Raw genomic sequence first — 14158 nt, forward strand, 5'->3', positions numbered from 1 at the left:
TAATTGTGGAATACAATTGATGTTATTGAATCTGTTATGTAGTATGTACAAAGATATCAAATCATGTATACATGTTAAAGGGAATGTTTATAGTTTTAATGTGTGAAAAGAATTTGTCATGGGGAAAAACATTTCTCAGTACTGCTTTTACTTTATCTGAACGCTTTATGATTATTTTCAAATTGCAAGAATTTCATAAAACAAATTTGATTCGTGGTGCCGTTCGTCTTGCCGATGCTCAACAAATACTTCAGTTCATGACCAATATGTTTAGTAATTATTGCTATTCTTGGAAATTCAGATTCTTGTTGACAAAAGTATATTAATAGCATCTAGAAATTTATTAGGGACCAAAGGTTTTAAATCTGAGTGATAAGTTCAAGTCCCGGAAAACTGAGTGCATGAATATACATGTATGCACATTTACCATTGTGATCAAAGAAAAACGTTATGATACGTTTCCATTCATTGGTCCTAAAATATACCGTAAGTGAAATATGTTTAACATGTCTTAGTATGAATTTCAAGTTAGATAGCAATATATGATTTACATGTTGCACATATGGCATTATACATACTGTATAGATAATAACAGATGACAACAATTAATATAATTCATTTATGTTGACACGCTTGTGCCTCTGTTGGTTATGTATCCTCGTGTATTGTTCATCTGTAACAAGGAGAGCTGATAGAAATTAAGAATGTGTATGTATTGCTTATCTGTAACAAGGTAAATTGAGCGAAATTCAGATCGTATCTTGTATTCCGCGTCTGTAACAAGTTGACCAGAGTGGAATAAAGAGCGTATGCTGTATTATGACCTGAGGGATATAAAGAGTGTATCTTCTATTGTTCATCTGTAACAAGGCGGTTTAAGGGGAAAGAGACTGTATCTTGTACTGCTCATCTGTGTCACTGTGATCTGAGATGAACACAGATTAGATGTCGTGTTCCTTGTTGTTAAAGTATGTCCTGAGGGAAATATAGCTTGTATCTTGCAATCCTCGTCTGGTAAAAGATGGTCTAAATTTATTAAAACTTGTATCTTGAGTGGTTCATCTCTACCAAGGTAGTTTAACTAGAACAGAGATTGCATCTTTTATTCTTTATCTGCAGCAAGGTTTTCTGAGGGGAAGAAATGCTTTATATTGTATTGCTTATCCGTACAAAGCGATCTGAGCGGAAGAAAGACTTTATATTGTATTGCTTATCCGTACAAAGAGATCTGAGCGGAAGAAAGACTTTATATTGTATTGCTTATCCGTACAAAGCGATCTGAACGAAAAAAATGTATGTTGTATTGTTTATCCACAACAAGGTAGACTGGAATGAGGAGAATACATATTGCAACCTGCGTTGCTCATCTGTGACACATTGATCTGAGGAGAGAAAAGATTGTATTTTGTATCCAGCATTTATAAGAAGGCGCCATGATTGGAATAAAGAGTGTTTCTTGTTTTCCTAATCTCTAACTACGCGACCTGAGGTAATAAAGATTGTATCTTGTGTCGTGTACTTGGACCTTTAATTATAATTTCATGCGATTGTACGTACAACTTTAATAAAATTAATTAGCTTAAAACGTTGTTTGGTATTAGCAGGATCTAGAAACTCACTGATTTTGATAATGTAAGATGCTTCAACCCAAAGAACGTTTTCGTGTTTCAACAAAATATTATCATCTAATGAGGTAATCAAAACTAATGTCCAAATAGTGAGGCGCGTGTTTCACATTCCCTTCGTAATTATCAACGCTGAGGCATCAACGAATTCAGCATGTAAATATAACTCACATTACCGTATTTTATTCTGAATATTCAACAGTTTGAAGGGATTTAGTTAGGTATGGAGCAAAAAGCAAAGGTTCTTTTAATTTGCAAAACGTTTGGCTTTTTAGATCTTTAAAGTAATCAAGGCGGTAAAATAGGGGATGTTTACTAATTTTTCATTCTTATTGGGGATTTTTCAAGCAGAAGAAGGAATGTATTTAGATAGCGATATATGATTTTATAACAAATAGCACAGCCTATTATGCGGAGTATCTAACATCACATTTCAGATGGACATCTAGTACGAAGAAGCCCTGTGGCATTTAGTGATGGTGTGTACGAACCGTCGGGCAAGGACCGCCCCAACCCCTTCATCATTAGCAAAGAGGTGCATGATGGACCGGCTGGTCTCGGATCACTTCGAAACAGGACGGCCTTCCTAGTCTACTTTGGTATTTTCTTTCTTTCTTTCTTTCTTTCTTTCTTTCTTTCTTTCTTTCTTTCTTTCTTTGCAGATGAAGATTTATTTAACCAAAATGAACACATAATTGAGCAGAATAAAAGCTGGTAGATGTTACTAAAATATTGTCAAAATCTAAGAAAACTACTTTTAATGTATCTATTACAGATTTCACTGTTGTAATCAAAACGTTAACGATATTAATGTCCTCAATGTTACAAAAATGTAGATGTGTAAATTTCAAATTTGAAAACTATAAAAAGTGCAACTTGTTCAAAAAGAGATCGTTAATATCAGTGATAGCGAACGCATTATTGATGAATCAAGCAAAAAGATGAAACGAGCGTGAAAAGCTCATATCAATTTATAACAATGGTTTACAATGGACATGGATGCATCATGTGGTGTGGTTCATACAGAAGAATTCAAAATAAACGAAGCTTAGCTAATCACAGAAATGGTGCAAAATAATACCGCGTTCTCTGATAAATTTCGAACACTGAAACAGGAAATCGGTAAATGAAAAGGGCGTTTGATGAGAAAACACATTGAAACCTAATAATATTTTGTTGACGATTTTAGCAGTGCACACCGCTTGCTGGATCGAGACGGTGTTGCTTCAAGTGTGTATGTAAGAGACGAACATTAAGTTGTGACCACGAAAATAGCTGCTAATGAATAAAAATATACGAAATGGCTGCTAGAATGATTTTCGCATGAAACTATACACATGAATTTAGTTAACGTGCATTCTTTAAAAGTATCATTCATCCTGTTTAGCTGACGTCCTATCACATTGCTGAATTCCTGTCATAGCAGTTTTAGTAGATTAATATGCCAGTCAAGTCTCAAACGGCTTCGACACAATTACTGTCAAGTTTGAATGTTGAACGACTAAAACATTTGGCCTTTTACATCGATATTTCCATTCAGTTGGAAGTAAACTGCGAATATCTTGTTTACTCATTAAACATTTAAAAGGATAGTGGACCAAATCTTATATTGTAAATGAATATCCAACATTAAAGCTAGAGAATAATAATGTTTCAATAATTCGATTGAAACACAGATAGTTAACTCAGCCGTCAGGATATAAGATATAATCTGTAAAGTCTGCAACATAAACAATGGTTTTAGGAATACCAGCAACACTTCTATCATTTGCATAAACATTCAACTGTTCAAGATACTTAATCTGGATTTAACTGTGCGGGAGACAAATATGCATGAATAACCATTCGACAATGTACAGAGAAATACAGCAGAGTGAACTGAAAATAGAACAAAGACACTTGGTTATTGGAGTGAACGACTGAAAAAATGAAGTTCCCTTTCAAATACATGTCACACTCACAGTCAGTACAAAGTTCTCAGTCAAGCATTTTATGGCATTTAAAACAATTGAAGGCTGCTATTTTAACCATATTTAAAAATATGTTGTTGGTGTATTGCTTTTCAATAGGTCAACAGATAGTAGAAGAAATTTTGGATGCCCAGAGACCGGGATGTCCGCGAGAGTTCTTCAATATCCCTGTGCCCATGGGACATGAGTATGACCCGGAGAGAAAAGGAAACATAGCGATGCCGGTACAACGAACGAGATTTGATCAGCGAACTGGACTCTCACCTAATAACCCGAGGCAACAGGTATATATATTAGCTTCTTCAAACTTCAAATTAGTTTTCTAAATCAACCTCTGCACGGGCACCTCTTGTCAGCATGACATAAATAAATCAAAATGTATGGTGACTATCGATACAATTTGAGTAACACACTAAATGTGTCGATACAATATGAGACAAAATGTATAAAAGGATATGTTTCTACAATCCTTAACTTTTGTATATAGATAAAGATTTTGGACGTTCAGAACTAATTGCTTCGTGCTGCTTTATATATTTTAAGTCTTTTATAATTTGCTAACTAATTGCATTCAACATTTTCATAATGATTGAGGAATATGTTTAGATATTTAAAAATAACGATGTTTCCTAACCTCGCCAGAAAGCGCTCAAAGATTATTAGCTCATTTATATTTATCATTTTATGTGTTATATTAGAATGTTCTCATGACACGAAAGCGATTATTGACAATGAAAGAGGATCTTACCCTTAATGTATATACTGATTTCAAATCGTATTCATGTCTATTAATGAGAGATATTACTATATCTCTCTACGTTCAAATATTTGCCTCTCATTATCCGACTCACGAGGTACAAGCGTGCCATAATAAACAATCGCCCAGTCTTTTATTGATTCAACGTCTTACAATAACTGTTAATGAGATTGGTCATTTTCATAGTTGAACGAGATCACTCCGTACCTCGACGGTGGGCTGTTTTACGGGACGGATAAGGCCTGGACTGACGCACTCCGAGAATTTAAGGGCGGCCACTTAAGGGGACGTCTAGCAGCCCTGGATCCTAATGCTGATATTAGGGATAGTTTTCCCGCCCTAAACAACATCCGTCTGCCATTTGCAAATCCCCCCCTCCCCGGGAACACGTTCTCAAACCCGTGAGAAGGTTTTGGAGTAAGTAGCTATATGTCTTAAAATAAGACACCCCTTTTGCCACCAATAAAAGACTCATTCTGAGTTTTTCCTTTCCGTTTGTCCTTTATTTCTAATGTCCTCATATCTCATTCAATTAGCATTTCACATATATATGACTTCAATTTTGGTTGATATGCTGTATGCCATTGACACCACATGCTACATGCTTTGCGATTTATAATAGATAAGCAATATTGTAGGGATGGTGTCCCAAAATCACCCTTCTGCAAACAAACATAATTTAGCAGACACTTATCTTTTTTCCAGTAATGTGGATCTTGTAGTTTTGGAACACCGTTTCCATTAGTAAATGTATATGGCAACCTTCTTCGCATGAACACATAGAAATTTACCCGACTTTCGTGTGCATATATAAATACACGAAACGTGATAAGATCTTTGAACCAGTGATGTCAATTGCATATCTTGTGTGTATTTATGTCTGTGATATTTAAATTTAGATGTTTGGTCTGCAGTAAGGCATACCGTATGTATTTTACAATCTTCAATCAACTTGCGACTTTGTTTCACCACTATGAAAAATAGATTATACTTGATATCATAGAGATACCTCTTCTAACATATTACATCAGAAAGTTTTACTCTTGGAAAAGGGGCGAAATAATCCTAAAACCGTTCATAATGTTTAATATTAATTGAGGCTCTCTGGGGACAAGGGAAATTTAACATCTGTCATTGACAATGACATACCCATTATACCTAGAATCGGAATTTGGTTTTCAGTATAAAATGTCACTCTCGAGTAATCGGAATTCCCGCTATAAACTTCAAAGAATTTCACATTAATATGGACCTGTTCGGCAAAACGATTTGAACATGACATATCCGTGTTGAAATATATGTAGGGGATTGGAAAATGTTAAAAAGAAATTGCATGAGCAGCACCTACACTTACTAACCAACACCCCGTTGAAACTGACCAAACCCAGTCAACTGCTCACTAACACCTTCACCTACTAAACAACGAAGAAAGTACTAACAAATGCAAACAAACAGCCATGTCAAGGATAGGCGTGATTATAGACATGCACACAAGCATCCGTGCAAACTCTAGCAGTCCTAACACATTCACAACAGGATAGTAATGGTAACATATACACACAAACAACAATGAAAGGGAAAGATTGCTCAAGATACACATACACAGCAATGAAAACAGTAGGCGTTCTTATGTCGATATACGCAACAGTAATATCAAACTGTCACCAGAGAATATGAGTGTTTACACACTAAAGACATCTTAGGGAGTTTAAGTTTAAATTCCAAAGGACATGACTTCTATATCAAAATTAGGTTTGATATTAAGGTGATCATCTGAAGACAAACGGAATTGAACACTAAATATAAATGTTGAAATATGTATAGGGTCATGGGGAAATACAATGTTAAAACTAAATTGAGTGTCTAAAAAATGCACATACTAATTTACTCGCTGTTTGGACTGACCAGAACATATTCATCTACCGACCAACACCTACACTTACTAACCAACGAAAAGGCAATGAATACTAATACAACCGTACGAAAAGGCAATGAATACTAATACAACCGTACATGTAAATAATGTGTGTCTATACAAATGCGCATGAAATTGTATGAATAGGATAGAAGCGATCACACATGCGGAGCACAAACATCCATGCAAGTCCTAGCATATACACTAAAAATACTATCACCTCTCTAAACGATAGTAGTTCTCATACATACATACAAACATACATGAAAAGGGTAGGATATCAAAAACATTATATTTTGTTTCTGAAAAGGATAGTAGTACATACACAAATATTCATTAAAATGTTGGGCGTGCTTCGCGTTACCTAAAACAGTCATAAAAAGATAAGGGCAGTTACATATATGAAACATACTACTATACGGTCACACATAAGAGGGTAAGATAGCTTACATACTAAAAACATTTATGGAAATTTGTGTTTTCTTTCGAAAAGAAAGAAGAAATTAAGAAATTTTATTTACGTATTATACCTCTCTTCCCAAAAGATATGGATAGCCCTGAAAATGACCCTTTGTTGTTGTTTTGGGTAGTTGATGTTATCGATATCATAATAAATGTTTCTCCTGGTCCATTCTGACAGCAGGTGCACATCGGACTGCAGTCAGTCCATATGTGAGTCTAACATTTGGACCATCTGCCGATATCTTCCAATTTTCCAATTTAGAGGTAAGGGAATATTCTGACTGCTGCTGCTATTGTTTCACTTGTTGTAAGAGGTGTTCCGTTTTGTATCTTCTTGTTACCTCAACCTTTGTTGGACGTTTCTCAAAGTTCGGTTGAGGCGTGAAAATTCCCTCTTCCGTTTCTCCCAGTCCATTTCCTTTTCTTCGGCCTAAAAATCCTCTGTATCACCTCTGTTTCCATAAGTCCCTACGCTGTTTTGAAGACTACAATATCCCTCTTCAGGGTACTTTGGCTCGGATGACACTTCGTTTTCTCCACCCGTTCCAAGAAGTGTTCCACTCTATTATACAGGCACTTGAATTTCCTCAACTTCCCAACTTGATAGTGCTGTCTGGTCATTTTATGTTTCTTGATTGGTCGAAGAAATATAGCAAGACGTACTGTTTATTATGATTTAAGCATAAATGACAGAAAAAACTCAGTGGAGACGCGATGGTGATAGAAAATAGCCTCTTATAAATTCAAAATACCGTCAGATCTAAGAAATAAAGAACGTGTACTGGTTTTTAAAAACAACCCAATACAGTCAAATCCATTTATCCAAGCAAACCTTTCCCAAGTATGCCCCGTTAACGCAATTAACGAATGAAGAGGGGAGATCATGTACAACTGATAAAAACTCAAAACTCTTTTAAGCTGAAATATTTACAATTCTGACAACGTTGTTGAGTACGACTAGACTTCGAATGTTTTATTACAATGTCATTTTCTATTGGCGAACACGACGCTTTTGACCTAAAAAATATAGTTGGGATTAATTTGCAATAAAAACAACATTTCGACCTCTTGATCATTTAGGGAGAAATCACGGTCCAAAGCCAATTAGTATATATTCTAATGATAATCCCAAACTGGGTATATAAACAAAATACATGACATATTGCCCACACCCCATCAAATTGAATTCTAGTAAGCTCACGTTATTGAACTGAGTGAATACAGCATACTGAATATGATATCGTCTTCGAGAGGAGATAAGCCATATAACTCAAATGTTCCACGCTGTAGTTGTTGAGAAGTAAACGGCAACATAATGGGTTCTGGGCAATGGCCGTCGTCCATATTGATGACATAATCTCGAACGTCTTTAAAGTTTCGATGAGGAAGCTGATCTTTAAAACACACCAGTGGATTCTAAGAAGCTCTGTACGAGATGTGAGTCACGTAGGTAAACCCGTGTTGGGTCCTTCCATATATGTATGCCATTTCCCTTTAACCGGTTGGAATCAAACTAGCCAAACAAAGCCAAACGTAACATGTATTTGTCTTTGATTTGTGATTCTCAATGACATTGAGGTATCTTGAGTGATATGTACGGGAATGCCACCCAAAGATGAGCATGCGTAGGGCATAGCTTTCGCTTGTAGAGTAGCAAGATCGTGCTACATGTGCTGATGTCTTAGTATGCATCAACTCTCGTGCCGCAAGACACACCATTACCATGGTCGCATGGCTCATCATCGCACGCGACTTCAGTGAACTTGGAGACAGTGGGTATATCACATTGCTTCTATGTGTAAGTCATTATTCTTATGTGAAGTCTCTGGACATAATCATATTTTTGTCTTAAAACTTATACCCAAGGTCGGTACTTTCACTGTGCTGTTTTATGTTCGGAAGACGCTCTTTTCTCATTGACAATCTACTAAAGTTTACTGACAATATGACGATTTAACAAATATACAATTTAAAAGCAATGGTAAGAGCTGTCAGATGTCAATGACAACAGCTGACAAAACTAATTTCAGTAAAGAAATTAAAATATAAGACGATACAATTGAGTGACGAAAGTGACTTTTGTGATGTTTTACACAACTGAAACACAATGCTAGATTAGATTTCCTTCTCTCACGTAGGTAACCCGTGTTGGGTCCTTCCATATATGTATAACATTTCCCTTTAAACGGTTGGAATCAAACTAGCCAAACAAAGCCAAACGTAACATGTATTTGTTTTTCATATATGTTTCTCAATGATACTAAGGTATCGATAGTGATATGTACGAGAATGCCACCATTATATGGGCACGCGTAGGGCATAGCTTTCGGTTGTAGAGTAGCAAGATCGTGCTACATATGCTCGTGTCTTAGGATGCAGCAACTCTCGTGCCACAAGACACGCCATTACTCTGGTCGCATGGCTCAGCATCGTACTCGACTTCAGTGAACTTGGAGATAGTGGGTCTATCACATTGCCTCTACGTGTACGCCATTATTTTTATCTGAAGTTTCTTGACACAATCATATTTTTGTCTTAAAACTTATACCCGATGTCGGTACTTTTACTGTGCTGTTTTATGTTCGGAAGACGCTCTTTTCTCATAGACAATCTACTAAACGTTTACTTACAATTTGACGATTTGACAAATGTACAATTCAGAAACAATGATAAGAGCTGTCATAAGTCAGTGACAACAGCTGACAAAACTCATTCCAGTAAAGCAATTAAAAAATAAGAAGATAAAATTGAGTGAAGAAAGTGAATGTTGTGATGTATTTTGCATTTCCTTGTGATTGTTATTGACGCGAATATTCCAAAATTTAGTTGTATCCATGTCTTGACCTTTTGTCTTTCCTTTTCTTAGCATTGATGGGTTTTTCACATACTGATACTTTTGCGATGGGATTTGTTCTGTCTGATCTGGCAAATTCCCTGTTCCGTTTGTGTGTTTTTTTAAAACCATGGACTTGTTATCATTAGATGTAACTGCGATAAATCTTCCAACGTCTAAGTCCTACGGCTGACGCCGTAATAGTCGTCGTGAGTGTTGTCGCTGCTGGCTTTTCAGTGGCGGTCATCGATGTAGTCATGCAAGTTTTAGAATTCTAGAATTGTAAGGTTCTCTTTTTATAGGATAGTGAAGGTTACTTTCTCTTGTGTTTCGCCAATGAAGTTTTGTATATTTTTCTCAAGTGTTTTAACTCTGTCCAATTGTCCTGTTCTTTTTCATTTTATTCAAGGACAAAATTATCCAGCTGTTCTTCTGTTTACATAAACTATATCATATCTCAATAGCGGAGAAAGAGGTGAAGGAGGCACCGGTACAATACTTGTAAAAATCAGGAGTCGCAAAACACCAAATAAAAATGCAATAACGCTCTTTACAGCACAAGTATCTTTACTTTAATTCTATTGCCGGCAAACCCAAATCAAAAAGTCTTCATTTCAGCCATGTTAAGCTTATTCACACTTGTAAATTGTAGGTCCCAAACACATAATACTCTTAATTTTCCCCATCTTACATTATTAAACCCTTATACGTGAGTATGTCTTGAAAATTTCTTAAGTTAAGAAATTAGGAAGGATCCATTGTACGAAATTTATCCGTGCTACTGCAAGGCCCCGTGAATACTATGCACGTTAATTCTGCTAACTAGCTAATTATTATTTTTGAGAAATATCTTCCAAACGCCGTCTCCCCATAATTAAACAACTCACTCAACTCTAACAAAGCTAGGTGTGTGTGTGTGTGTGTGTGATTTGGATTTTTAACGTAGTTTTAACAATGTTTCATTCATATCGCTACGATGTCTGCAGTGTGGCAGTTTATAGTGATGTTTAGCTGATGTTTAGCTGTTTAGATGTTTAGCCATGGGACATCATGCCGCAGACACGTAACATGATGTCCCACCCAATAACATTATCCTGACACCAGGCCGACCAGTCCTAACACTAACCTCTTAATGCTGAGCGCCTAGCGAGGCAGCTGTTTGTACCATTTTTGTAAGTCTTTGGCATGACTAGATCGGGGATCGAACCCACGACCTCCCGCGTACGAGGCGGACGCTCTAACTACTAGGCCACTGGAGCTGTCTTTAACAAAACTATAAACAGAGATGTAAATATAAAGAGGACATATTCTAGATTTTTTACAGTTATAAAGTAATTTGTGCCAACAATACAATGCATATGCTAAACCAAGAGGTACTGTGATGTTTAATTAAGGACTTATTTCCTTAATTAGTCTTTTACTCTCGAACGCGACTAGTTTCTTAAGTACCTAATCTGTCGATAAGGGTAATATGTAATTATCAAAATGACATTCTTATCAAATAGATTTGGCTTTCATGTTGAGCATTAATACTTTTATCATTCTGAGTCTGTTTGTGTTTTTCTGAGGTATAAGCACGTATGAACGCAAAACTTTTCAGGGCTTGGAAATCCAAGGGGCAACGAAAATCCTTTGCTTTTGTCATTTGGAGTACTGTGGTTTCGATGGCATAATTATATGGCCCATAATATTGCAACAAAGCATCCCGATTACACAGATGAAGAAGTTTTCAACGAAGCCAGGAAGTTTGTCACCGCACATCACCAGGTGAGTTAACAACACACGATTCTATTGATGTCAACCATCTCAAATAATAATATGCCTCCATTGTTATTTTACAAAATGAATACGTAGCTTAGTTTCAGAACAAAATGAGTTTCTAATGGAAAATTGAATTTATATTCACACCGATTACATGTATAGCTTTCAAAAGAAATGTACCATTAAAAAAGGCGGGAAAGCTTGTTGTATTCAATCAGATGGCGAATTAGACAAACAGATGGCCATTAAAGCTTTGCTCTCCAATTTAATTTGCATTGTCTGTCCCGGATAACTCTGCTCAGGTTTGTAAAATGCATTTTGAAAAAAACTCCATCATCCTACTTTTGTAAAACTTGATGACGAATTTTCTTTCCTACTTCATCAGTTTATTCTTTTCTTCGACGAAAGCTATTAAATGTAACATCAACATACATATTCTAGCTGTAAATGTTGTATTTGCATTATTGTCACTAAGGAACTACATACGTAACGGGACAAACAATCACAATTAACTTTTGTCTTCCACAGAAAATTGTAATGTACGACTGGCTTCCATTGTGGTTAGGACTGGATGAATTGGGAAACCCCACCCACGAAATACCACGCTACAACTTGAGTGATCCAAAGAGTGAGTAAACAACCATACCCATCTCAGTGGTATGCCATTCATTGATCTATCATTTTCCTGGGTTGTCAGATATCGTATGTTCTTGTCTAACTTAGCATTGAGACATGTAAGTTCATGATCTGACGGTGGGAGCCACACCTTAAAATCCTTGTTAAAGGAGGTTTCTTATTTCTTACATTTAATCGTCATCAAAAAAAAATGACAGGGATGTCGTATAGACCTTTTATGTCTTGCATTCAAAAACCTAAAAAAGAAATGACAATGCACGTCTGACTGTCATTTGTCAATTTCGTTGATTTTGATTGTGACTTTCTTCTGTTCGTTATTAATTTTGTTTTAAAGAAAGGCTTTCTTTTCCAGTGTAATCCTTGCGTACAGCTCTATCTATATTTTGCAAATTAAGTATTTATCTGGCAGATATATGAGTGTATTCATGAATTTCCACGTCTGGTTATTTGCGAAAGGTAGCGTTCATCTTGCTTTTCTTATTTCAACATATCTTCCTGATTTGACCTTTAAAAATGTTGAAACTTCTTCTAGAGATTCAAACAACAACATCGGGGTGGAATAACATAGTAGAAGAAATGTATACCTCTAAATTAATACCAATGTCAACCCAGGGATTAAACATTCTGACCTTTTCATTTGTTCGTCAGAAAATAAGATGTCGCTGTAAATGGAATAATGCGTGTCAAAACAAAATTAGAACATATCTTCCCATTTGTAAAGGAGAAAACACGATCGATGTGATGAGAATTCATCCTAGAAAAAAACATACTTTTGACTCCAAAAATTAATTTCGACAAGGCAAAATCTTAAACAAAACTTTGCAAACATTGTTCTGAAATTTTCAAATATGCCACATGATTGAGACCGCACGTTCATTCTGAGCTCAAATCAAGCCTGAATTAATTAATTTAACTAAATTGAAGCTTTGCAAGATTAGGAGGGAGAAACATGTTTCCACTTGAAAGGAATATTTACAACATAGCACATGTAATTACCCCCATCAACATTATCAGACAACTAACAACTGAATTTGTTTATTTTAAAACAAGTTTTGTCCCCACATTTTTATTTAACTATATTTTACTTATTTCAGATTCATATGACCCCCATGTTCATCCGGGTATTTCCCAAGAGTTTCAGACAGCAGCCTTGAGATTTGGACACACTCTGGTGACGACAGGCTCGTGAAAAAGGTATTTATCTTAAGTACATTGTACGCACACCTGCATCATTCACCTAGGACGGCGCCTGATAAAAAAGAGGTGTCAACAATTTGCAAATCACGAGACTCGCTGTAGGATGGGTGATGGGGATTATACTATAAATTGGGTAGATCAGTGGGTGTTTGTAAGACTATACATAATATAACAGTATTAGCTTCACCAGAAGGAGCTGTTCTTATGTCGGTTTGTCTGGTAAGATATATGTCCAAACGGATGATGAAGGATTTATTAAATGTTACGTATATATCTTAATGTTGTAAGAGATTCTGCTCTCCGCAAAATTTGACACGCGGTGGTTAATAGAGTCCCAATGTTCTGTACAATTAGGCGTTGTAATGATTTTCAACATAGCCACAGTCATGTCAGCTTAATTCCACAAAACTACATTGCTCTGTTATGACATGATAAACATTTAAGTTAAAAGTGTCCATGAACTCTACAGCAAAGGAAAGTACCCAATGAATATAATGTACATACCTGTTATTCTACACCTACTTTGAATCAGATTTCAACTATATACATAGCTAATTAAACATTGGACCATACACGTGTTCAATCAATAATATTAAAGCACCGCCTCGTATCAAAACGTGAAATTCTATCCTTTGCATAAAATAATCATTTGCTGATATTTCGTTACGACTCGGTTCTTGTCACGAATGTTTCCCAATGTGCTTTCTCGTACGTTTTTTTAAATACAAGAATAAAACTAAAAGTTTGATACAAATAAGCATATTCATCCGTACTGATTGGAACATTATTTCGTTTTAAACAAAGACTATTCACTCAAAGATTACCACTGCAAATTATTTTGAAGAAAACAATATTGATTCACTCATTCACAATTCTAACAGGCCGATATGAAACTTTAAGTTCTACCACATACCCGACTTTCCTTTTCTCCTAATATTCCTGTTCCTTTTTTTACGTTCTAGATTGTGTTTCATTTATTCATATTAATTAAGTTATATAAAT

The 14158-nt window shown here is 35.8% G+C and overlaps 1 pseudogene; it reads left to right on the top strand.

The window, feature by feature from the left end:
* The window catches only part of LOC149771864 (dual oxidase-like), a 191103-nt pseudogene that overhangs the window by 149713 nt on the left and 27232 nt on the right, over positions 1-14158 (top strand).

The sequence above is a fragment of the Sinohyriopsis cumingii genome, unplaced genomic scaffold, assembly GCF_028554795.1.
Source record: "Sinohyriopsis cumingii isolate HCF-2022 unplaced genomic scaffold, ASM2855479v2 utg001621l, whole genome shotgun sequence".
Taxonomy (NCBI): domain Eukaryota; kingdom Metazoa; phylum Mollusca; class Bivalvia; order Unionida; family Unionidae; genus Sinohyriopsis; species Sinohyriopsis cumingii.